Here is a 26,437-nt window from a genome sequence, read left to right as displayed (position 1 = left end):
TTGAGGTAAGGGCCGCCCGGAGCCTGCACCCCTGACCTCCTCCCATGCCGCAACTCTATGTCCCAGCCCTTATCCCCCTCCCGCCCTCCGAACCCCTCAGTCTCAGCCCAGAGCACCCTCCTGCATCCCAAACCTCTCATCTCCAGCCCCACACCAGAGCCTGCACCCCCCAGCCAGAGCCCTCACCCTCTCCTGCACCCCGACCCCAATTTCATGAGCATTCATGGCCCACCATACAATTTCCATACCCAGATGTGGCCCTCAGGACAAAAAGTTTGCCCACCCCTGCTCTAAGTCAAATCTGGTCAGTTTACAAGTGAAAGATTGTTTTCTCTAATTGACAGCCCAGCAAACTCAGTCTGGAATCAGACAGTCAAGTTGAGTTCTTTCTGGCTCATATATTACATTAATAATGATTCTGGAATCAGAACTTAGAATCATGTTCTGTTCATCATGCAAAAGAAGTAAAAGAAACCAGCTCACTCTCTCATACCATAGTTGTGTTGGCTATTCTGCTAAAAAGTAGTAAACGCTTATTTTGCTCAGTGAAGTAAAGCAAAAATGACAGAGTGCATGTGGGGATGAGAGCAGTTTTGTGTGGATAGCTAACCTATTTTATTTACATGGCCATGTTTCCATTTCATTTTTAATGTTCACCTTGTGGACACTTTCTCCAGTGAACACTATGGCGATGAAAAAAGTATTCCAAAGGTTTTGGAAGATTTCTGGCTTTTTAAAACTCCATCAGCTTAAAAAAGTTCTTAACTGCTGGGCCTCTAAAAATCATGATTGTATTTTTCTTTCCCTTGGATAGTGATACAAAATGTATGAAGATTGGATTTTGTGATCAAACAATGTTTGTTGAAATAAGGTACCTTTTACTAGGTGCCTCTAAAAACTTTTCCATCAATTTTTACTTCAGACTCTCTGGAGAGACTTGCTGCTACATGTGCAAATCTTGACAGAACTTACTGTCTTATTCTTAAAATCTGAAGCCCTGAAGCCTACATCATGCCTTCTTTAGAAGGTAAGGTTAAGAGAATTTGTTTTTATATACCAGGAGTCCAAAAGGAAGACATTTGCTGGTTGGAGGTCCAGTCCTGGGTGTATTGCTGATGACTTAATTGGTAACATGGTTGGTCATTTTGTTCCACATTGAAATAATATGGGTGAAGAAGTGTCAGAAGAAAGGATTAAATGGAACTCAGCCTGCATACGTGTAGCTGGAAAATAGTTAACGTCTGTTAGATGACCATAAGAACCCCCGCAAGGTTACTACTCAGGTAGAAAAACATATACGGTGTAACAGAAAAACAGATAAACAGGACCTTGACTAAAATGACCATGAATAGAAAAATATTAACCTGCCATCTTCTAAAGCTAATATAGAACTGTTTTGCAGATTCTTATATTCCTTTATATTTTCCTATATTATGATTTCCCTCATATATATAATTCAGAAAAGATAAAAGATAGATCAGTAGTAATCTGCTGCCTATAGACTGGGATTCTAGGTGATGAGATCCTTCAAGTTCGCACACTCGATATTTTACGAAGTTAGATATGTGACAGTATAGAGACCCTAAAGTACATTTATGTTGCATGGTAAGCTTGTTCATTATTAGAACCCTACAAAAAGTCTGCTGAAAATTACATACCTAACGTCACTGGGAAATGCAAACTGCTCTAAATTAGAGAGTCGGGTGAGCTGCTAAAACCAACAGGTAACATTCCGACTGAAAATACTGCATTGGGATCCTGTTACAAATGTTTGATTTGTTTATTAGGATGCATGAATCCAACCTTGATGGTCAAAGAAATGGAAATGTGAATTGATCACCAAAAGAACACAGTTAAGGAAATAAATATCTGAACAAAAAAAGCAGGGGAAGGAAATGGACGCACTGTAGCTTACTATGTCATTTACACCTATAAGGTCCAATTCACCCTCTCCTCTGTTATTTATACCAGTCCCAAGTGAGTTTAAAATGCTCCCAGATCAAAATTGTAGCATTTTATACCCACTTTGGTCTGCTGTGAATGACAACACAAAGTGCCTCCCAATGGGAAATCAGGCCCATAGAGTTAAGCAAGGAACTTTCCCACAATGTCCCAGGTAACCAACACAACCTTGTGGTGGTGGTTTTTTCACATTTTTAAAAATATATCTAAGTCAAGTCTCTTCTCTAAATCCCCAAGCGGCTTCTGAAAACTGGGCAGAGGCTTCTAAGTCATTTAGGGTACATCTACACTGCAGTGAATGACATGGGGCACTGTTGCGGCTGGCCTCTGTCAGCTAACTTGGGTTTGCGGGGATTGAGCTGCAGGGCTAAAAATTTCAGTGTAGATGTTTGGGCTTAACCGTAACTTGCGCTCTGAGACCACAAGTGGGAGGGCCTCAGAGCCCGAGTACTACACTGCAATTTTTAGCCCCACGTCCACGCCCCACGAGCCCTAGTCAGTTGACCAAGGCTCTGAGACTCAGTGCTTCAGGTTTTTTATTGCAATGTAGCCATACCCTTAGGCATTTTTGGAGACTTTTACACAATATTTTTAATAATTTGACACAAACGCAATAGACACTTACAACAACATTTGTGGTTTTATTGTATCAGCCAAGTGTGAATATGACCCTTTGTCCTCCTGGTTTTGCTGGTTCTGGAGCATTAGCCAAAGGTTAATTAAGGAGGCATGACACTGCTGATACCTCCCCGTCGTTGCTATGCCGAAGCCACCAGGGAGTTGTTCTGTAAAATAGCAGTGCAATATGACTTCCTTTTTGTATTCTGGTTTTTAAACAAGCCATATCCAAAAATATCCAGATATGCCCTACAGTTCCATATTAAGTACAATTTTAATAAATAGAGACTACCTGAAAAAACCAGCCACACTGTTAAACAGTCTAGCTTACTCTCATGCTGCTTCCCCCTCCTAGATTAACTGTAAGGTCAGTATGTAGAGGTAAAGAGAAAAAAAATAGTTGCTGCAAAGGAGGAAGGATGGTCTCACAGTGAAGGTACAAGATTTGGGTTCTTTTCCCAGCTCTGTCATGGATTTCTGCTGTGATTTTGGGAAAATCAGTTTGTCTCTGTGCCTCTCTTTCCCCAACTTTAAAGTGGGATCCTTTCCTCATGCTTAGGAGACTGAATTCATTAATGTTTGTCAAGTGCTGTGAGATTTTGGTCCTCTATAAGTGCAAAATGTTATTAAGGTCAGCCATTGGTGCTGCCTGTGTCACAGGGAGTTGGCCTCTCAACTCCCTTGGGTGCTTTTGAAAATCTCACTCTGAACTATTCCCACTCTAAAGCTGTGGTCTTCTCTCATTCACTTGGGGAGAGTCACATTTAATTATTTGTACGGTTTCTCACAGCTATACAACTTCTTTGTTTCAAATAGTGCAAAAAAAAAAAGTCCAGTATTTGCAAAAAATTAAATAGTTGAAAACTGTGTGTGGTGTATGTGTGTGTGTGTTAGAGCTCAAGAGGCTCAGAGGACTTAGCTTTGGAGGGAACTTTCAAGACTGACAACAAGGGCCCTGAACTTTAAAAGTTAAAATCCTACATTGAAGATAAGACTCATAGGAGCCTATGAACATGATTTAAAAAGAGGTAATCTCCTACTGCTGTCACTATCGCTTATCAGCTGCATGACCGAGTCAGCTCCAGCATAGGCAGTGCCTCCTGTCAGTCATTAAGAAGGAGCGCTGTGTGTGTTAGAGCAGACTCAGAGCAACACGGTAGTGGGTCGGCCAGATGAGCAGCAGGGGCCATGGAAGGAGGCTTTCTTTCATTTAAACAAATGGGCAAAGGGGAAGGCAGGGAAGAGAGAGGGGTCAGAAATGCCGTATCCTCTTAACACCTCTGTTGGTACAGGAAATAGAAGGAATTGTTGCTCTCTTTTACTGCAAGGGTGCGGGAGCTTCCTTCGGCTTATCCACTGCAGCAAAGCCTGGGAGTTGACTCTCAATCTCTGGGTATGAGGATGCTGTTTGTACTGCTCTCAAGCAACGCTTAGCAGCTGGTTGTAATTATGTATTGCAGCTTCAGAGGAAGTTGCTGGCTGTGGGGAGTGTGCAGTGTTTGGCTGCAGATCTGCTGTTCTTAAGGGTACAATGGAGATGTACAGAGTAAAAACAGTGGCACAGAATGAAGGGGAGGGTGGAAACCTAATTATCCCCCATTTGAACTGGCTCCCTTGTTGAATCATTACATGTTTGTGAAAGTCCCTTGACATAACATGTATACCCCAAATGAAGTCACATGAGGTAAAGTCACATTCAAATGCCAAGAACTCCTGCCACTAAGGACTAAAACTAAAAAACAAGCATCTGAATCCACCCAAAAAACTATTCTTTTTTGTTTTTTCCTACTACTCTGCATCAAAAAAAGTTTATACTGATGTTAAGCCTTTTGGAAAGAAAAAACTGCATCAGGCTGACATATTGTAATGACTATTTTTGGCCTTACCATTAAAAATTGCAGAGTTATAAATAGAGCTGTGAAAAATGCAGCTATTTTGATTTTTCACATGGGTTCATGCAAACAAGGGTTTTGTTTTTGTTTGTTTGTTTGTTTGTTTCAGTCCACCTGGGTTCTCATCACCCCTCTACCTCATCCCAGATTTTGCTCTGAATGCAAAAGAACCCAAAAACTGAAAGAATAATTCAGCCAGAACCAGAGTTTTGCAAGATTCCGACCCATTTATTGTTCTAGGACAGTGGTTCTCAACGTACCCCTGGGGGTACACAGAGGACTACCGGGGGTACATCAACTCATCTACATATTTGTCTAGTTTTACAGCAGGACGCACAAAAAGCACTAGCAAAGTCAGTACAAACTAAAATTACATACTCACAATGACTTGTTTATACTGCTCTATATACTATACTCTGAAATGTAAGTATAGTATTATATTCCAATTGATTTATTTTATAATTATATGGTAAAAAGGAGAAAGTAAGCAATTTTTCAGTAATAGTGTGCTGTGACACTTTTGAATCTTTATGTCTGAGTTTGCAAGCAAGTAGTTTTTAAGTGAGATGAAACTTGGAGATACGCAAGACAAATCAGACTCCTGACAGGAGCAGGGTAGTCTGGAAAGGTTGAGAGCCACTGCTCTAGGATCATCTAGAATTGGCCTTGATTCACTTGTAATATACAGTCCCTTTGGTGAATCTGGACAAAGTCTTGGTTTTGTAGTGAAAACAAAAATAAGGCAAGTTTTGTCGGGCTGTGGACTTTGTAACAAAAGCTCTGGTTATAAACCTCAGGAAAATAGCATTTAAAATTAAAGTGACCAATACATCTTAAGTAGAGAGCATAGCAGCAACAAAGTGTTGCTATTAAATCTGTACACCTGGAGCAACTGATCTAGATCAGTGGCTCTCAACCAGGAGTACACGTGCCCATGGGGTACACAGAGGTCTTTCAGGCTGGGTATTCAACTCATCTAGGTATTTGCCTAGTTTTACAACAGGGCCCATAAGAAGCACTAGCAAAGTCAGTGCAAACTAAAATTTCATACAGACAATGACTTGTTTATACTGCTTTATATACTGTACACTGAAATGTAAGTACAATATTTATATTCCAGTTGATTAATTTTAGATTATATTATTATTATTGGTAGTCCATCACTGATGATTATGACAATAATAATAATCAATAATAAAACCTATGTGGGAAATTTTTAAGTGAGAAAGCTGTTGCACAGGGGCAGTCCCACTCTTTCAGCTGTGGAAGCCAGATTCCAGCAGCACAAAAAATCATTATGGCTGGGGACTTCCTTAGCTGCAGTGAGTGACCAGGACAGCTTCAGAGCCTTGTCATGCTCTACGTGCCCCACAGCACGTTGCTGAACCACTTTCATGGCCGTTGAATCACAAATTGATTTTCTCCACCCAGTCCACATAAACAGTCTTTGCATACTAGAGAAAATCAGTTTCCCTATCTCACCAAGGGCAAAAGACCATTGGCTACCCTCACCTGGTTTGGCCCACTCGGCAAAGCGGTTTCCTAGGGTGTGGCTGCTGTTGCATGCAAACAGCTACTTGGAGCCACAGGTGAGAGCTGGGTGTAGGTGTGGACCAAAGCAGATGAACTACTCCCAAAGGAGCACAACATGTTCCTCCAGTAGAGGTACTTTCCCTCCCTAGTCCCCCATACACCCCATTAATTTTATAATTATACAGTAAAAATGAGAATGTAAGGAATTTTTCAGTAATAGCTTGCTGTGACATTTTTATATTTTTATGTCTGATTTTGTAAGCAAATAGTTTCTAAGTGAAGTGAAACTTGGAGGTATGCAAGACAAATCAGATTCCTGAAAGGGGTACAGTAGTCTGGAAAGGGTGAGAGCCACCAACTTGCTCTTGATAGAGAAGAAACATCTCATCCATGGCTATTCTCAGTTGTTAGAGGCAATCATCAACTCCCTGGCCTCTGGCTGCAACCTTGCAGATTTTGGCCTCCAGAGGCAACCATGAGCCAATAGTGATCTTGAACACTTGAAGCAGCTGGGGTTCATGTTGGAATCAAGATATCTGAGTGGACAAGAGAAGCCTGGTTATCTTCTGAGGTAAGTGTACCTCAGAGTTCTGACTAAGGTCAACGAATGTTACTTCTCAGCCACAGCACTTCAAAGAATCATCCAGCTGAACTCTCTTGGGTTGTAACCAGTCTGATTAATCCAGACTGCTTCACTATATCAGTAGCTATTTTAGCTGTGGTGAGTTTGTGCTGTTCTGTATGGGTAGTTTAGATGGACTTTCCATGTGAACCTCACAGATTTCATCTGTGTCCTGATGGAGTGACTGAATTATATTGTCAGCTGGACGTGTCAAAATTACTTTCCTGGGGTTGAGGACAAGGTATCAAGTAGGTGGTTCAGTTTGTGGGTCACATCACAAGGCAGGACGGTGTCCATATTTATAACCATCTGAGCAGGTGATATCTGGAAATACTAATTTACCCAAGTCTTGCATGGATCTCCATTAGCTATTTTTTTGGAGAGCTAATGGGACAGAGTCCCCAATTTGCTCCCTTTGTGCTACTCACATGGTGCAAAGAGAGCAGAAACCTCTGCTAAATCTCTGTGGAAGATAACCCTGACACAGGGGAGTCCTCAGCAGCCATAAGCCCAGAGAGCCAGCTCACACACCTTCCTCCCAGTAATACTCAGAACAGGGAGCATAATGGAAGAAAGATGGGTGAGTGGTCAGCATGCAATGTACTACAGTAATCCCCAGCTGTTCCTAGGGGACCACACCCAGCTGGTGCTAATTGAAGCAGCCTTCATGATGCCTTAGTTTAAGCATAGCAATGGCTGCCTGAGATGGATAATCTGGAGCCTTAACGAACTCCCCCATACTTTTGCTCTCAGCAAAATCTGTACACAGCAAAGAACTTGCCCCAATGACTCTAAGCCAGGGGTGGGTAAACTTTCTGGCCCAAGGGCCACATCTGGGTGGGGAAATTGCATGCAGGGCCATGAGTGTAGGGCTGGGGCAGAGGGTTGGGTTGCAGGAGGGAGTGCAGAGTATGGTAGGGGGTGTGATCTGCAAGAAGGGGCTCAGGGCAAGGGGTTGGGGCACAGGAGGGCTGCAGGGTGTATGAGAGGGCTCAGGGCAGGGGAGGGAGGGGTGTGGAGTGCGGGATGGGGCTCAGGGCAGGATGTTGGGGTGGGGGATGTGGTAGGGGGCTCAGGGCAGGGGGTTGGGGTGCAGGAAGGGTGTGGGATGTGGCAGGGGCTCAGGGCAGGGGGTTGAGGTGCAGGAGGGGTGCATCGGGGGAACAGGGCAGAGGATTGGGGTGTGGGGTGCAGGAGGGGTTCAGGATGTGGGCTCTGGCCCAGCCCTGCTTACCTTGAGTGGCTCCAGGGTGGCAGCAGCACGCAGCAGGGCTAAGACAGGCTCCCTGCCTGCCCTTGCCCCGCACCGCGCTGCATTGGGAACAGCCAGCACATGTCCCTGTGGCCCCTGGCGGTGGGCCAGCGGCTCTGCATGCTGCCCTTGCCTGCAGGTACTTCCCCCGAAGCTCCCATTGGCTGCGGTTCCCCATTCCTGGCCAATGGGAGCTGCGGGGGGCGGTGCCTGCAGGTGAGGGCAGTGTGCGGAGCCATCTGTCCCCCCAGGGGCCGCAGGGACGGGGTGCCGGACACTTCTGGGAGCAGCGCGGGGCCCTTGGTGCCATGGGGGTGGCAATCCTGCGGGCCGGATCCTGCCTGCGGGCCTTAGTTTACACATCCCTGCTCTAAGCACTGCCTTTAGTGGTACTTTATTATTTCCATGCAAACAGAGAGAGGCACTTTCATACAGCATAGCTCTGTAGAGGGAAATAGTTTGAGGCTTACATATAGAACACAAATGATCAGAATCATGAGTGTTTCTACAGCAGGTGCAGTGTTAGGCAGCTGGACACGGTTGGTCACAGACACGTAATTGGCTTGAGACTAGATAGGGAAGCAATTTCATTCTTTCTTTTCATTGCTTTGTATAGGGTAACATAACTTTTAGAGATCGACTACGTTTAACATAAATGCTGAAACATAAAACACAACCTGTGTAATATTAGCATATGGATAATGTATCTTAATGATTTATGAAAATAAATGATGTCCTTATATTTATGATTACCAAGATCACCTCACTGTGCCTATCTGTAGTCTCACAGTTGAGACATGCAATGGAGATGTCTGAATGGGCCCCAGTGTCTGTGTGGAATTTATAGTTGCTGAGGAATAGCTTTAATGTAATTGCCTCTTTTGTCCCTACTTCAGCTTGTTGTCTCTTCACATGAGGGGACTATCAATAGCTTGTTTTTTTTGGGCAAGCTCCATCCTTTCCTTTATTTTCTGCTCCTTTTCAAAGATGTGTCTTCTTCCATCTAGAAATCTATCTTCATTGATAAATAGCATAGTAGTTAATGAGAGTAATAATCAGAGCATGCCCATGCAGTCAGGTTTTTTTTAAATCCACAGGCCATCGCCAGTTATAAAGGAAAGTAGCTGGTGAGTACTTAACGATAGTTTGCCAGTTTTTAAAGAGAGACTGTCATCAACTCAAAAATGTAACCTTAATAACAATTACTTCAAAAAAAGTCATCCTCAGTCTGAAGTTCCATTATCTTATCAAAAAACAAGGACTATAGCATAGCTACAATCTCAGCTGGGTGACCCACCAACCACAAGCCTCAGGTGCTGTTGGATTGCAAGTACGTGTGTCCACAAAACAAAACAAGACTAGCAAGTCTAAATTTTGTCCTATCACCATTAGCAGTGCCCTTTGAAGGCAGTTCTTTTCAGTGCCTCTTAAGGGCCTATAGTTGGAATACATATTTGTGTCAATAAAGGTACTGTGAGCATCTCCCTAAAGATTTTCACAATACACAGATAGCAACAGTCCTTTTATAGCTCATATAGTGCACCAACAATTTATGCAGTGGTGCTTTGAAGTTGGGTTGAGGTACTTGGAGCCATGATGCACTTTGGGGCAGCTGGAAACATCTTCAAGGCAAAGATTAAAACAGCTACCAAGCTATAAGCAACTGTTCAGGGCCTCTTTTCTTATAGTGCTGCCAGGGGGTAAAAAATTTCAAACAAACAAACACATCTCTCTGTGTTACTTATGGCCCCCATCACTACCGTATGTGAGAGCACTATGATCTTTAATGTACTTTATCCTCACAAAACCTCTGTGAGGTAGAGAAGTGCTATTGTTCCCATTATACAGTTGGGGAAGTGAGGTACAGAGAACTTGGTAGAGACCTGTGGCACCTAAATTTTCCTAATTAAAGGCCCTGTTTGGAGACATGGTGAAAAACTGCATATCATAGAATATCAGGGTTGGAAGGGACGTCAGGAGGTCATTTAGTCCAACCCCCGTCAAAGCAGGACCAATCCCCAATTTTTGCCCCAGATCCCTAAATGGCCCCCTCAAGGATTGAACTCACAACCATGGGTTTAGCAGGCCAATACTCAAACCAGTGAGCTATCCCTCCCCCGCAGGTATGTTAGCAACAAGAAGAAAGTCAAGGAAAGTATGGGTCCCTTACTGAATGAGGGAGGCAACCTAGTGACAGAGGATGTGGAAAAAGCTAATGTACTCAATGCTTTTTTTGCCTCTGTCTTCACGAACAAGGTCAGCTCCCAGACTACTGCACTGGGCAGCACAGCATGGGGAGGAGGTGACCAGCCCTCTGTGGAGAAAGAAGTGGTTCGGGACTATTTAGAAAAGCTGGACGAGCACAAGTCCATGGGGCCGGATGCACTGCATCCGAGCGTGCCAAAGGAGTTGGCAGATGTGATTGCAGAGCCATTGGCCATTATCTTTAAAAACTCATGGCGATCGGGGGAGGTCCCAGACGACTGGAAAAAGGCTAATGTAGTGCCCATCTTTAAAAAAGGGAAGGAGGAGGATCCAGGGAACTACAGGCCAGTCAGCCTCACCTCAGTCCTTGGAAAAATCATGTAGCGGGTCCTCAAGGAATCAAATCTGAAGCACTTAGAGGAGAGGAAAGTAATCAGGAACAGTCAGCATGGATTCACCAAGGGCAAATTATGCCTGACTAATCTAATTGCCTTCTATGACGAGATAACTGGCTCTGTGGATGAGGGGAAAGCAGTGGACGTGTTATTCCTTGACTTTAGAAAAGCTTTTGACACTGTCTCCCACAGTATTCTTGCCAGCAAGTTAAAGAAGTATGGGCTGGATGAATGGACTACAAGGTGGATAGAAAGCTGGCTAGATCGTTGGGCTCAACGGGTAGTGATCAATGGCTCCATATCTAGTTGGCACTCGGTATCAAGTGGAGTGCCCCAAGGGTCAGTTCTGTTCAATATCTTCATTAATGATCTGGAGAATGGCGTGGATTGAATCCTCAGCAAGCTTGCAGATGACACTGAATTGGGAAGAGAGGTAGATACACTGGAGGGTAGGGATAGGATACAGAGGGACCTAGACAAATTAGAGGATTGGGCCAAAAGAAATCTGATGAGGTTCAACATGGACAAGTGCAGAGTCCTGCACTTAGAACGGAAGAATCCCATGCACTGCTACAGACTAGGGACTGAATGGCTAGGCAGCAGTTCTGCAGAAAAGGACCTAGGGGTTACAGTAGACGAGAAGCTGGATATGAGTCAACAGTGTGCCCTTGTTGCCAAGAAGGCTAACGGAATTTTGGGCTGTATAAGTAAGGGCACTGCCAGCAGATCGAGGGACATGATCGTTCTCCTTTATTCGACATTGGTGAGGCCTCATCTGGAGTACCGTGTCCAGTTTTGGGCCCCACACTACAAGAAGGATGTGGAAAAAATTGGAAAATGTCCAGCGGAGGGCAACAAAAATGATTAGGGGACTGGAACACGACTTATGAAGAGAGGCTGAGGGAACTGGGATTGTTTATTCTGCAGAAGAGAAGAATGAGTGGGGATTTGATAGCTGCTTCCAACTACCTGAAAGGGGATTCCAAAGAGGATGGATCTAGACTGTTCTCAGTGGTAGCAGATTACAGAATGAGGAGTAATGGTCTCAAGTTGCATTCAGGGAGGTTTAGGTTGGATATTAGGAAAAACTTTTTCACTAGGAGGGTGGTGAAGCACTGGAATGCATTACCTAGGGAGGTGGTGGAATCTCCTTCCTTTGAGGTTTTTAAGGTCAGGCTTGACAAAGCCCTGGCTGGGATGATTTAGTTGGAGATTGGTCCTGCTTTGAGCAGGGGTTTGGACTAGATGACCTCCTGAGGTCCCTTCCAACCCTGATATTCTATGGTTCTATGATATCCCACTGAAGTCAATAGAACTGTGGGTACTTGAGCACCTTTGAAAGTCTGGTGACTTATTTACAATGTTATATCTAAATATTAATTTAGGTGCCTAATTTTAGTCAATATTGACAAATTTGGCAGTTTTCCAACCACATAATTGTTATTTTTATTAGCATTTTTCCAAAGAATCCAAGAGGCACAAATCCATATTATTGACTAATAGCCTGTAAAACCTTGCCTTAAAACATAACATTTTTGAGTTATGAGAGTTCAGAAAAGAACCTGAAACCAGACAATTTATTTTTTGGCACTCTTATAACTTAAAAAACAGCTGGATTTCCCTCCCTCCCCCCCCATTTTACAAAGAATTTGCTCCTAGGCTGAAACCTTTTAACTAGAGCATGTTTTTACAGCCAACCTCTAAAGTCCTCAAAGTACAGGGTTTACAGTATAATGGAAGCACTGACAAAGCCTTAACTGTAGCAATGGTATGGATGTTGCTATAGATTGATAATATCCAGAGTTATTTTTTCTCATTAGACATAAATTTAATAATTTGAAGATACAAGAAAAACTTTCCTCTTGGTGGTAGGAGTGATAATGATGGAGAAATGGTCTAAATCTATTTTATGTAATATTCTTTTTAATAACAATGTCTATTAAAGACATCTGTTGAAAGTCTGTAATGCTGATTTAATAGGGAGAAAAAATAACAGTTCTTTAGCAATCCTGTCTTCAGTTTAACATTATGAACTGTTAAGAGAGGGTTTATGTGTACGACATTATTAACTGGAATTCTGCTCAAATTGAAATCAGGCCCATTGCCTTGACTGATCCTCAGTATGTTAGGTTTTTACAATAAAAACTTTTAACTGGACAAAAGAATTAGTATAATTTTACATTCATTAGGCTTTTCAAAATTCACCAGAGAAATTTCTAACCACCTATATTCTGACTTGTAAGATATGACCTTTCTAGCAATATAAAGCTGCAACAAAAAAATCATTGATTTACTATACCAGATCATTACTGTAACTATGGAGCGAGACAGAGAAAATCCACCTCCAAAATGATTGAATTATAAATCGTAATAAAACACCCAATATTTTATACACACGTTGTCAGGTTTGAAAGACACATGTTTTAGTTACAAGAGGGACTAGGGCAGAGGTAGTTGGAGACAGAAGTCCAAAGGCCCTGTCCTGGAAGAAAGCGTACTTGTAGAAATTAAATACTGAATTTAAATTAATCATGTTGGTCCCTGGCTATGTTTAACATCACTGTAATTTAATTTTAAAACTTAAATGATAGAGATTAAAACAAACATAAAACATGTCTTTTTATCACTTGAATTTGAAGAGGCCTCATGTTTTCCATGCCTGTGGCCTTGATGATTTTTTTGGCAGCACTGCCAGTGATAAAAGAAATAACTCACCACTGTCAGGGAATTTGGCTGTTTCATCACCTTCATGAAAGGCCAGCATAACTCCATGGTGATTGCTGTCTAAATGAGTTATATACTTTCTTCATATACTTTTTGACTGAAAAGTGATAACTCAGATAATGAATTATTTGGCATTCATTTCTGAGAGAATCTGCTCTTTATTTTTACAAATCATAGAGCATCTTTCACGTATCCATTTTTAAAGCAATGCTTTCATATAGACTACAGTGAATTAATTGCTAATATGTCTTTAGATTAGCAAATGGACAGTAAAATTAGACTTCTCTAACAACCCTTTGCTTTGTTGACCATGAGAGTTGAGTTCCAGAAGTAGAATTGAAAAATTTGAAATGTATGCCAAAAGGTGCCTCTTTCCTAACCAAGCAGGGCTGTCACTAGGGAATTCACAGCAAGCAATAGAGGCATTTCCAGTCTTTCCCCAAAAGAAAAATGCATTAACTGAGGAGCCAGGGACTGGAATCCCTGGAAAAATGGGGGTCGGGGGGAAAGGGTGTGGAAGTGTGTGTTCCAGTTAAGGGAAGCATTTTAAATGACAGCCCCTTCTAGAAATGTTACAATGATTAATACAGCCAAGGCCAGCCCTATACTATCTGACCCTAGCTGTACTGGTGCTCTAGGCAGAGTTTTTATGTTGCCCTAACTTTCAAATCAGCAAGTGTCCCTCATCTCTTTTATTCTGTTCCTAGGGCTAAGCTCTCATCGCTTATCACTCTTCTTCTCTCCAACTTCTCTGCTTCTCTTCTCTTTCCCCTTGCGAAGGTGGGGAACTCATCTTCTGACAGATCAGTTTCCTTCTTCAACCCCAAATCTGGGGAATATGATCCAAGGGTACAGAACCTTCGGGGTAAATGATCTTTTCCTGCAGCTCCCACTCTGGGGATGGGTTCTTGACTGCAATGCTTTTCAACTGAACAGCTTCTTCCTGCAGCGATATTTCTCCTAGAGACATGGTTCCCCCTTGACATGTAGCATCTTATGTAGAATAGCTACCTATCTATCCTATGGACTAAACCGCCTAGCCTGAATACATATCACTGGACACAAAACAAGGCAAACCTTTACAAAGACAAAAACGGAGAAGTATAATTAAAACAGTTACACAATTTAACACATACGTAGGTTCAGAATGTCATTATTACAGATTTAAACACAAAATACACTTATTTAGGTTATAAAGCTGTTGTACACAAAGCTTACTGTGTGTATTTGATCTGTGCTATGGGGCTGACTGCATTTAATATGCGTTGCCATTGACTTCAATGGGAGCAGGAGCCAGCTCTGTGTGTAGTTATGAAGAAGAGCTCTGGGTAGCTCGAAAGCTTGTCTCTTTCACCAGAAATTGGTCCAATAAAAGGTATTACCTCACCCCTCTGTGTGACTTTACAATAGTTTTATTTGTTTAGGCTCCCATGTTCCCAGATGGCTGGGGAGTGCTCAGGACAATCCTGTCCTTCACAAACTTGCTTTTCTTACTTTTCTTACAGTAAACTATTTACATCTGAAAAATCTGTATCCTACAGCTGATGCTGCATTTACTGTTTATGTTAAAACGCTTAATCCTACCTCCTTGAAATCTTCCTCTATTTTGGGTTGTTGTTGTTATTGTAGTCCAAACTGGCAGTGACAGCTATAATTAAGCTTTTTAATATTTATATGACAGTAATGTCCAGAGGCTCCAGTCAGGATGTTTGTGCTAGGTGCTGTACAAACATACACAAAAACATGGTTCCTGCTTTAAACTGTGTATAATACAAGTAGAGTCTTCATTTGGACCCCAGGATGTTAAAAGGGTTCATCTTCTTTCAGTTCTCTTCTCCTCATTTTGAAATGATAGTGCATTGTTGTGCAGGTACTCTCATGTAAGAAGTGGCTTAAAGAATTCCTAAACTGTCACCAAGTTTGGAATTAGACAAAAAGAAAATAGCAATGGAAATGATGCAGGAGATGATATAATGTATCCACACAGCAGATAAGTGTACAGTAAGAGCTAAGAGACTGATCCTGCACCCGTGACAAAAGTAGCCCAGTGGACTTCAGTGAGACTATTCACATAAAGGTTGCAGGGTAGGGACCTAAAGGTGGTCACCAAAAGCAAGTGAGAAGAGATAAATGACAAACGGGGTTGCCTTTCTTCACTTTCTGTAAAAAGAAAAGGAGTACTTGTGGCACCTTAGAGACTAGTCTCTAAGGTGCCACAAGTACTCCTTTTCTTTTTGCGAATACAGACTAACGCGGCTGCTACTCTGAAACCTTCACTTTCTGTCTCACTCTCATTTCTTATCCCTTTCTTCTGACTTTTAGTTTTCCCATCTGTCCCCAGTCTTCCATTGTATAGGATTTTTAAAATTATGCTTTTTACTGTGAATTTCATGTTCGTGAAGGAGGGGGACTGATAGCCAGCATGAACCAGGTATTCTGTTGGCAGGAACTGCTCTGTAGCTTCCCTACACAAAAGGGAAGCTACAGTTACTGTTACTGCTCAGTAAAGGACAGATAACCCTTGGATCTCAGTTGCACCTCCAAATTCATTGCACCAGTTGAAGCAGTGCTTTTAAAAAAGTGCTGCTGGCATCAGAAAGTTCTAGGGCATGTTTGAGACTCAAAGCTGCCTGCTACACCTGATTGAGCAGTAATAGGGACACATCTTGTGGGAAAGGCATACACTGTACAGATGTAGGAGGAGGGTTCAGAATGGATCCTGGTAATTTCATTGCTATTTCAGTGAGGTTCCTTTGGTATGATGCCCACTTACTGGGGTCTTGTCTACACTACTGCTCAAGTTGATGTAACTTACGTCTCTCAGGGGTGTGAAAAAGCCAGACCCCTGAGCAATGTAAGTTGCGGCAACTTAAAGAGGTGTTACACTGCGCTAGATGCTTTCCTGCCAACATAGCTTCCGTCTCTCGTTGAGGTGTTCTCCTGTCGACATAGTGTGTCTTCACCTGATGCACTACATTATGTTGCAAGGTAGTGAAGACAAACCCTCAGTCTAAGGTGGATCCTCCCATGTATTCTAAGATTTGGGTCTTGTTATATTAGGATGTGCAAAGGTTCTGACATTCAAGTCTGAATTTGTATTTGTGATCCTGACATTCAGGTTTATTGATGTTCATTTTTCTACCTGACTAAAACTCTGCTTTATTTCCTAATTCATATTCTTCCCTTCTTCTTAGCAGAATTTGCCAGTCATGACAAATTATGAGATGGTTTTGTGGAGACCAAAATAAGACCACTGAACACATTTTCACTCATGGCCTGACACAGGATTTGAACCCAGTGCTCCAGAAGTTAAAGGTTAGTGATTTTTAGAGTATTTAAAAATGATTGCATAGAAGTGGACCCAGTTGCTCTCAGACTACTCTCATCCTGTTCTTTGTTGAATTTGCCTTGCAGAGGCAATGCTTTCTGTCACTGATTAAGAGGAGACATTTCTTTCAGTTATGCTGATTCAGTAGCACTAAGAATCAGTAAATTAGCAATGACTGTAAGAGAATTTTAACTATTGGTACAGTACCAAACTTGTGTTGTTACTCAATATATGGAGATGAAATTCCATTATGATACCCAACCAGATAGTTCAGTACAGATGGCAGTTTTCTTTCTGGCTCATAAAACCAGAAATGGGGAGTCTGTGCACCCAGATTTTGGCTTCTCAGTGCCACTGCTACAAAATGATAACCAAGGGATGTGTAAACAAATCTCTACAACTAATACACATTCTAATGGTCTGTTCATTTAGTAGGAGAACTGTGTACAGATTCCAAAGAATAACTGTCTGACAGTTAAATGTTTTTCATTTGGGAATAATACTCTCTATCCTGCTCAGGTCTCTCCTTGTCTTTCCCATACATGTACAGCATTAGATGCCTTTATATATCTGTGCTAACTAGTGATAGACTAACATCTTTTCATGGATCACATGATGCCTTTCTATGCTAAAAGGTACTTAAGCCCCGGTATCAGCTGAAAGTTGTGACAAACACTTAGTGCAGGAGTTAAGGCCTCGCATGCCTTCGTATACAGAGGGAAATTTTGGTTGCGTCTGGCAGTGGTATGGCTAAAGGAGCAACATAACTTGGACCAAAACAGTCAAGATGAACGCACAGTGAACACACTCTAATTTATAGATATCCAGGCTCCCTAAGAAATGCATCAGAGAGTTTCAAACTAAGTACAAAAGCATTACTAGAAAAAGTTATGTCTGTCTACTATACCCTAATACTGAAAGCACAAATAAGTGCAACTCACTGCTAACACCACAGCTTAAATGATTCAGCAGAAAAATTTCAATGCATTCTACTCTAAGAGTGAAGTTTGGATCCCAAGTTTAACAGATAATTATGTCAATTAGGACATAAACCTAGTTAAAGGAAACTCTATAACTACAGTCCTGCAAACAAAATTTGGGTTCCACATCAATGGCTACAGAGCAGAACTATGATAATGCCACCCACTCAGCCAATTTAAAGACAAGAACATCCAACTTTTGGTGCCATTTCAACCAAAAGAACAAAGTGCTCGAGGATAAAATACCAAACCCAAATGAAAACATAGTGCACTCCACATCGCTCATAGATCACAACAGCATTAATCTGACTAATGACGCAGATAACCCCACTCCAAACAAAACCATGCTTGAGAAACAAGCTAGTTTCTAAAATGCAAATATGCATATGCAAGCTGCTGTAGGGAAAAAAAAGACAAATAATTAGATTTCTGTATCTTCACATGCAGACATATCATACTAGCAGAGCGATTCACCAAAATGAAATGTGCAAAAGTAAGGCAGAGTGTCACTAAATACAGAACAAATGGCATAATGTAGAGGTGGAAAAGAGGAGACAGAACATATAGAGAAAATGAGAGAGGAATGACTGTGCATCAAATACGATGAAAAAGCTGAAATAAGATACCTGCTTTTGAACAAACTAAACACACACCCATGTAAAGATACTACAGAAAAGTTGAAGATATTTAGCTATCTTGTTTTCCATGTTATGGAGAATTATTGTTACTATTGATAAGTCGCATATTTAAGCAATGATGGTGCTGTTGGTATTTTTCAGTCTATACTGCTACATTTCTCCAGGATATTTGCCATGCAAACCATGGGAACATATGGCCTCATGTTTGTATTGCCTTATTCAATTAGGGTGTCCTACTGAGCTATGAAATACAAAACCAAGCTGTAGAAACTAAACAAATTAGCTGAAAATATCTAGTCCCATAAAACATGCTATGTTACACTGTTATGACCCATAAGAACCCTCCCCCAGCACAACATAAATATTAGTTATACATATATGAAAGAGGCAGGTGGAAAACAACGATCTATTTACTTCACTCATCAACATTTATTTGATTAAAAGTAATAATTATTTGACTGAAAAGAACACCCAAATATGTGACTGTGAATAAAAGAGGTGCCAATGTGTGTACCAGCCTGGGTTCTGATATCGGCTTTGCCATTAACTTGCTCTCACTTAGCTGTTCTCTGGTTCAGTTTCCCCTGTAAAGAGGGATAATAATGCTTGTTTACATTTGTAAAGGGCTTTGAGATCTATACATACATGTTACATAATATTGTTATAAAACAGTTGGGCCTGATTCTGATCACATGGATGTACACTAGAGCAAGTCAGGAGTAAGGTAAATGAAGTTGCACTAGTGAGATTAGAATCAGGCCAGGTGTGGTTTGGTTTGGTTTCAAACAGGAAAAAAATATATTTATAGTTTTCAAAACCCCTAAATAATAAGCTATTGTTTTAAAGCATTAAGTACTGCAAAATTGAGGTAAGATGGTAGGAGTCCCGTATGTTTGCTGAATGTCCTGTGGTAGCAGCAGTATCTGAGGAAGGAGTATGAGAGCAGGCTCTGGTTTGTATGTGGCCAGTGGTTAATTAGTTTATCACATTTTGGTTAATCTGACCCCGCATTGGAAAGTGATCATCTCTGTCCTTTCAGTGATTTCCCCCATCTTATTTTGATGTCTTTCTCTTGTGGTTCTTTTCTATCTTCAGGGAACCTTTCCCTGAGTAGCACTTTCCAAACACAGCAATGCTTCGACACATTGCAGTGAAAGCTATCTGAAAAGTATGCCTATCAAAGGTGGAATCTACAAAACTGCGCGCACACACACACACACAATACATTCAAAGAACTTTCAAAGAACATAAAAGTTGTAAATTCAGGCACTCAACAGTTAGGAAATGCTTAATTAAAATTACCTGTGCAACATTAATTTGTCCCCCTTGTGCATATATGTGATGATACTGTCTTTAATTTCATGACCGAATGCTATTTTCTTCACAGGATCCCTGCTTCATTCACTGCACAAAATGGCCCTGCTCTGGGGATGAATCAGGGCTGTGTCATGAAGGAGGCTGTTGTCTGTAGGATCCCTGCTTTATATGTTGCAGAAGTTGGAAGGTGTGTAATGACTGGGGCAGGGGACTGCAGGAAGAGAAAGAATAATCTCATGGTTTAGGTAGTTGAATGCTGCCTTGGAGAATTGGATTCTATCCCTATCTCTGCCACGGAGTACCTATCTAGTCAAGTCATTTAAACCAAACTTTTCATGGGTGGTCACTTATTATGTATTCCTTTATTTTCTGGGTTCCTGACTAGAGACCCCGGGGTCTGATTTGCAAAAGTTCTGACCATTCACAACTGCAGCTGAAGTGGAAGCTGTTCTTTGAACACAGTTTGAAACTGTCCATTTCACAAAAGTGCTATATAATGCTAAGTATTCTCAAAATATCAGGTCCTAGATGTCTCATAGTGGAAACTTTTTACCTTATTCTCTCTCTGCTTCAATTCCCCCATCTGTAAAATGGGGTTAATAATAATCCACACCTCACAGTGAGGCTGTGAAAATAAATTAATTAATGTTTGAGAAGTGCTCAGATACAGTAGTGATGGCTGCCACAGAAAAGCCCATGAAAAAAAAAATTCGGCACTCAGAGCAGGGTTTAAATAGTGCACGGCATGAGACCACACATTGAATGACAAGAAGAAAACAAAATATCAAATAGCTGCTCATTAAGTGAGCACTGTTCATTCTGTGAACTGAACGAGACAGGGGTCCTGTGGAAAAACCAGTGTGTTATGATGTAATTACAAAATGTATCATAATTAGACCTGGGCAAAATTTTTCAGACAAATAGTTTATTCTCTGAAAAAAATGCCATTTCAGTTGACCTGAAACTGTTAGCAAATGTGACACAAATTTGCTGAATAGTTACAGACAACAACAACAAAATCAGGCTAGATTAGCAAGGAAGGTAAAGGTAGTGGTGGTTGCCCTCCCTATAAATTTTAGCCCAGTGGATGTGGGAGACCCAAGTTGAGTTCCCCCTGCTATGTAGTGTGGAGAAGGATTTTGAACTCAGGTCTCCCTCCTCCCCAAGTGAGTGCCCTAGCCACTGAGCTATGGATTATTCTAGACTGTCTCTCTCAGTCTCTCTTGTTAAACTAATCAAGTATTTTATAAAAAATGGAATAGTCATTGGGCCAGAGCAAGAGAGAGACTGACTCCATAACCCAGTAGTTAGTGCAATCACCTTGGAGGGGAGAGACCCATGTACAAGTCTCTGCTCCAGTGAATATTTAATTGTTTATACAGAGTGGAACAGCTTCAACAGGAGAGATTGAGAGAACCGCCCCCACTCCCAAAGAATAGCCAATAGCCTGATGGTTTGGCCACTGAGCTGGGGGGAGCCCAAATTGAAATCCTCATCTACGTCAGTTAGAGAGGGGAATTGAACCTGGGTCTCTCACATCTTGACTGAGTGCCCTAAAGAGAGGGTTAAAAGTTATAAGGGGGGACACCACCTCTTTCTCCTCTGAATTTAGCCCTTTAAGAATCCCCAGAAACAAAATGCTTCGGTTTGAATGAAACATTTTGTTTGACCTGAAACAGACATTTCTGATTTGCTGAAATCTTTCTGAATTTTCTGATTTAGTTTGACACAGATTTTTTTTCTGATATTTCAGAACTGCCAGCAACTTGAAAAATCAGCTCTGCATACGCACAAGGAGGCCAAATTAAGGTTGTGCAGACAAACTTAATTCTGGCATTTCTTAACTTTTGAGTACTTGACTTTGCAACCTTCATAAAGTTCTTTTAATGTAGCTTTTTTGTGTGTAATATGTATCTATATTTATTGATTTTTATCTATAACTGTTTCAACAAAACAGTGATATTCTCAGTCAGCACATTGGCAGGATAAGGGAAATATACCTCTTACCTTTCCATAAGAATGAGCATACATATCTTCCAATGAATTGCCACTGTGGAAAATGGTCTTTACTTCCATTTCCATATAATTTAAAAATAAGAAAAAGTCCTGTTTCAAAATTAAATTTGATTGCCTTTGCCAAGAGTCACAGCACAATTATCAGTCCTTTATATGAAGGATGGAAAGTAGCTTTGAATAGGTTGTCAATATTCTGGTTTGGAAATTTCAAAATGGTCACACTCTAAAACTATTGTAAATGGCTGACATTTAGCATCAATTGCCACAAAGGGAAATGAAGTTAATCTTCCCTCCTGGCTTTTTTATTCACTACACAGGCTGGAATTGTTTAAAGTCTGTTGTTGTTCAAACAAGAGTCTAACTAAACTGAAATTGGCAGAAGGTTTTATCCAGGAGACCTGAGGAGCAATGAGCTAAAATATAGGGAGGATGTATTGATGGCAACTAGGGCCTCCAAACTGAAGGCCAGATCTGCTCTTGTGTGGGAATATCTACAGTAAGATATTGGAAACCCCATGAAGTGTCCCTAGCATTGTTCTTTCCAAGTATAATGTGGAGCCCCCCCAAAACCAGAAGATCCCCTGAGGTCAGAGTGCATCTTGACAGGGGCTTGGGCCACATGGATGCCTGTGACTGTTTTTTCTTCTCTCCTGGCTTTCTGTTAGCCCTTTCCAGGGACATCTGCCCCAGCTGGTGGCCTCAGAGCCAGAATCTCACCAGAAGGATGGGGTTCAGAACAGAGTTGTAGGGAAGCACTGCATTAACACTGTTTAACTTTGATGGGATAATGGGATGAAAATGCGCAGTGCAGGTCCACTCCCACCTTATCTCACTGCTCCACATCCCTGTAGAGATACTGTCTAGGGGCTTCCATGCAGCTTGGGTAAAGGGGTCAGAGCACCACAGAATGGTACTGTTCACTTTCCTGGGCCCCAGCAGGAATCCACTGTGGTTTTGTCCTCTGTGTCTCCATGTCCTGTGCAGTCCTACAGTTTATATAATTTATGGGACCTTGTATTAATAGGATGCTAGGTCTAGAGTTAGAGGTAGCTTTTGAATTTGGGCTATTGTGATAGAAAGCAAAATTGCAACTTGATACATTTTCCCATAAGGGTTTGGGCCTGGGCCTCTGGTGCTGCACTAGTGATGTTTTGTAGGTAAGGAGAAGTTGGTCACTTGCTATACCTTTTCTGGGACTGGTGGTTACTATTAATGGTCACCTGACAACCTGAACTGTTTTCTGAAGCTCATTCAGAAATTCCCACTCCAACAGCACATGAAAAGTCTTGCTATTAGAGCTCTAATTATTTGTTTATTTGCTCCGGTTAGAAGAACTATCATGTGTGATGTAGTACTATCTGAAATGTCATGTGATGTCTTGTGGCTGCTACTCTTGGGTCAGTAAAATCTGGGTTTAAAAATAGCCACACAAAAGGAAATTGAGAATTAATCTCTCATCTGCAAATATCTGGTAGGCTACTGCTAGCCTCTTGTTGGAAAAAGCAAAATAGTCCCAACTGTAGAGGAACGGCTCAAATAATATGGGAGGTTGTTATGGAAAAATTAATGCACCAATTACATACTCAGCAAAATAGACAGAGGACAAATGGATACTTAGATATGTGGTTACAGTTTAGTCAGTACTCGGATGAAATACATTCACCTGTAAAAAAAGAAAAACAAAACCTCCAGCATGTGTCCAATTTTTTGAATATTAACATTTGATAGACATGCCTCATCTATTAAATATGCGTAATCAGAGATTTCACTCAGTTTAATAAAATCGCTAAAAATGACATGTCATGGGTGTTGTAATGATATCTCTATTTCTGCATAATGTCTCTTTAAACAAAAGCTCATAGTTGTAATAATTGTTGTTTTTTGTTTCTGATATTAACCTGGCAAGGATTTGTAAACCTATTAAACTTTCTATATAAATAAATAATATTTTTTTAAATCTATCCAATCTGCCTGAAACAGTGTCTCATGCAGTAAAGAATAATAGCAGTCATTTTTTAGTTTTGTTTTTAAATCCTTTTTGCTCATTGCTCTCCTCACTGCTGGCTTTAGATAGTTTTCTCTTTGATTGCTACATGAAATAAGTAAATAATAAAGAAATAAATAGTTGGAATTTTCAGCTCTAGCTCCAATCCCCCAAAAGAGAAGAAAATGAAAAATAGTCTTCTCTAAATCTTCACATCAACAGTGTTTAAATAGCTGTTTTGCCCTATACTATCAGGTCTCCTACTATTGCAAATAAAAACTCACCCTCTAAAATGTCTGTTTTATTTTGGCTTTTTCTAACCAATCTGAGTTATTCTCGTGGATTTTTGCTTTGATTACAGTAATAAATCTGAACAATCTTTTAATTTCGTTGACCAAATGTAAGGAGCCACAACACAAATAGTCTTGCCAGATTTCACCTACTTATTTATGACTATGTAATATTTATATTAGCTTTCAGAGGTCCCACCCAAGATTAGGGTCCTGTGGTGCTAGGCATTGTACAAACACATCTGAAGACATGGAGAGCCAGGTGGTGGAAACTTTGTAAGAGCAGCTGATCTTGCTGAATGTCTCCTTTCTTGAGTTGAATATCTCATGAGATCTGCTGTTCTTATGAGACTTCTGCCTTGGACCATATAGGAACAAAATCTAGATAATAGACTCCCTTTCGTTTTGGACCTTTCCTTGAAGCAAACAACATAGGGATGGATTTAAATCTGAGGATTTAAATCTGAGACCCCCCCACAAAAAATATTTAGAGATTGGATTTGAAGTTCCAGTTGTGGTCTTTCTCTAGTCAGAATAGAGCCACTAGCTCTATTCTATTTTGTATTCCTTCCCCTTATTCCTTTAGGCCTCGATTCAGCAAAGTACTTAAGTACATGCCTAACTTGAAGCATTTGAGTTGTCCCATTGCAGAACCTTTTTTGAATTGGGACCTTAGGTAGTAATGTTGAGCTAAACAAATGGAAAAACTCAGAAAACTCTTAGGTGCCAATTCTGCAAAGAGATGCATGCAGGCAGACCGATGCGCCTATACCAAGCCCTACCAAAGTCAATCAGTGGGGTTCTCGGGTTCTCTGAAGGTGCAGGGATAAACCAGATCAAGGTCTCAGTTTTGTAGAGTAGGGACATGGGCCTTCAAGACCTGGCATTGTTTTGACGGCTCTAGTATGATGTCTTAATGGGTAGACAGACATGCCAATAATTGCCTAAAAGCACTACTATTTACATCAAATTATAAGAATTGCTAGATTCTAGATTATCATGCTAAAGGTTTTATTTTTATGATGGTTAATCTAACTAGCTCTGGTTTCTCTGTTGCCTGTTTTTTCACTTTCTTGTTCTCCTCCTTTTCAGCTACTTCAGCCTTTTCCCCTAAACACTTTAATTTCTTTTGCACCATACTTAGTTCATCACTTCCAGAACTCCTACAGCTTTTGATGTTCTGGAAGCCAGAACTCATTTCTAGCCCAGCTGTCTTGTGAGTTTCAGCCATGTTGCTAAACTGTAGTTGTATTTCACAAATACTTTTCTAAAGTATTTTTTTTATCCATCCCCAGCTTTATGGTGGCATTTCCCCTGCTCTCCAGTGGATATTATTGTTCCTTTTCGCTAGAGCTGTATTTAAGGAACATACAGTAAAATAGTTTTCAGCAATAACTGAGAACTCTGATCTGTTCAGTTAAACAGAGCAGAAGCCAAATGATGTTTCTGGAGGAATCTTTACAGAACATTTCTCTGTGTGTAGTAAAGCTTTTTTTCACATTTCCCAAATGTCTCTGTTAACAGGTTTTTGGAGTTGTATTCAGAGATTGCATTGAGTTGTTGATACCACTTTAGCCTTCCAGCAGAGGAGCCCTTATTATGTCATCCATCGATTTAGACATAAGCCATTTAATTACTGCAGAATCCTTCAGAAAGGTTTCTATCCAAGCAACCATACTGAAGGATAATCGGCAGCCTGCTCTGGGTTGAAACTTGCAGCCATAACAATTGCAGGTTCCAACTCGATTGGGAGCACCGGGCACTTAACTGTGGTCTCTTGAGTACAGGGTGATGCATGTGTTCACTGCATGATGGTATGTTTGATGTTGTCCAAGTACTGGGCAGACAGCTCAGCAGGCAAAAGAGTTGTTTCAATGTGTTTAAACAACACATTTTTCATGTTATTTATGAAGCTCCTCCTACTAATATGACTAGATAGATAGATTATCTGTAAGGATGTAATTGTTTAAAGCCATTATTGATTAAATGCTGAGATGAGTTATTTTTTCAGAAACTGCCACTGGAACAAGCTTAGGCTGTACTTGCTGTCAGCCTAGCCGTGTTGTTTTTGTGTCTTCCTCTAAATTCCTCTCCCAGCTGGGTTCTTTCATATTTCAGCATTAAAATAGATTCTTCGTAATTAGACAAATCTCTGTCATGATAATCATCTTGAGAACTTGCGTGGCATTTTCATATCATATATCTTTTTGCAAATCAGGCATGTACTTTATAATTTTTCAAAATTGTAACTCACTGAATAGCTCCTTTAACTGGCAATTGTCTCCTATAACTAGTAATTAGTGTTCTGTCAGTTGCTATCAGTAGGCATTAGTGTTCAACTGCTGACATCAGCAAATTCATCATATCACTTATAATTGTGATATATATTTCTTTGAACTATCCAGTTAAGAAGGCTTTCTAAAGATGATAACGTTTGCATGAAAGTGTATAAAGCAGATTTTAAAATCACACAAGCTAAATTACTACATACAAGTAAGTCCACAGTCATAGACTTAGTTCTGGCACACACATCTATCATAAATCCATAAACAAGTCTGTGCTCCTTTCTGATTAGAGAATGGAGTTGTTTGGTCAAGGTTATGGAGAACATCTGTTTTAATGACAGCCGTTAGTACTAGAGCAGCACTCTGAGACCTCTCAGGTTTTGTGCTATCAGGGCC

General features: G+C 40.9%; 1 long non-coding RNA gene across 1 annotated transcript; it reads left to right on the top strand.

The window, feature by feature from the left end:
- The first annotated feature begins 355 nt into the window (after nt 1-355).
- Nucleotides 356-19,311, top strand: LOC122459949. The gene is made up of 3 exons (XR_006280939.1): nt 356-1,027; nt 16,398-16,518; nt 19,245-19,311. It is a non-coding gene; the product is annotated as an uncharacterized LOC122459949 (long non-coding RNA).
- The last annotated feature ends 7,126 nt before the right edge of the window (nt 19,312-26,437 follow it).

Source organism: Dermochelys coriacea, chromosome 4 (assembly GCF_009764565.3).
Source record: "Dermochelys coriacea isolate rDerCor1 chromosome 4, rDerCor1.pri.v4, whole genome shotgun sequence".
Classification (NCBI taxonomy): Eukaryota; Metazoa; Chordata; order Testudines; family Dermochelyidae; genus Dermochelys; species Dermochelys coriacea.
This window is presented reverse-complemented; position numbering and strand designations above follow the sequence as displayed.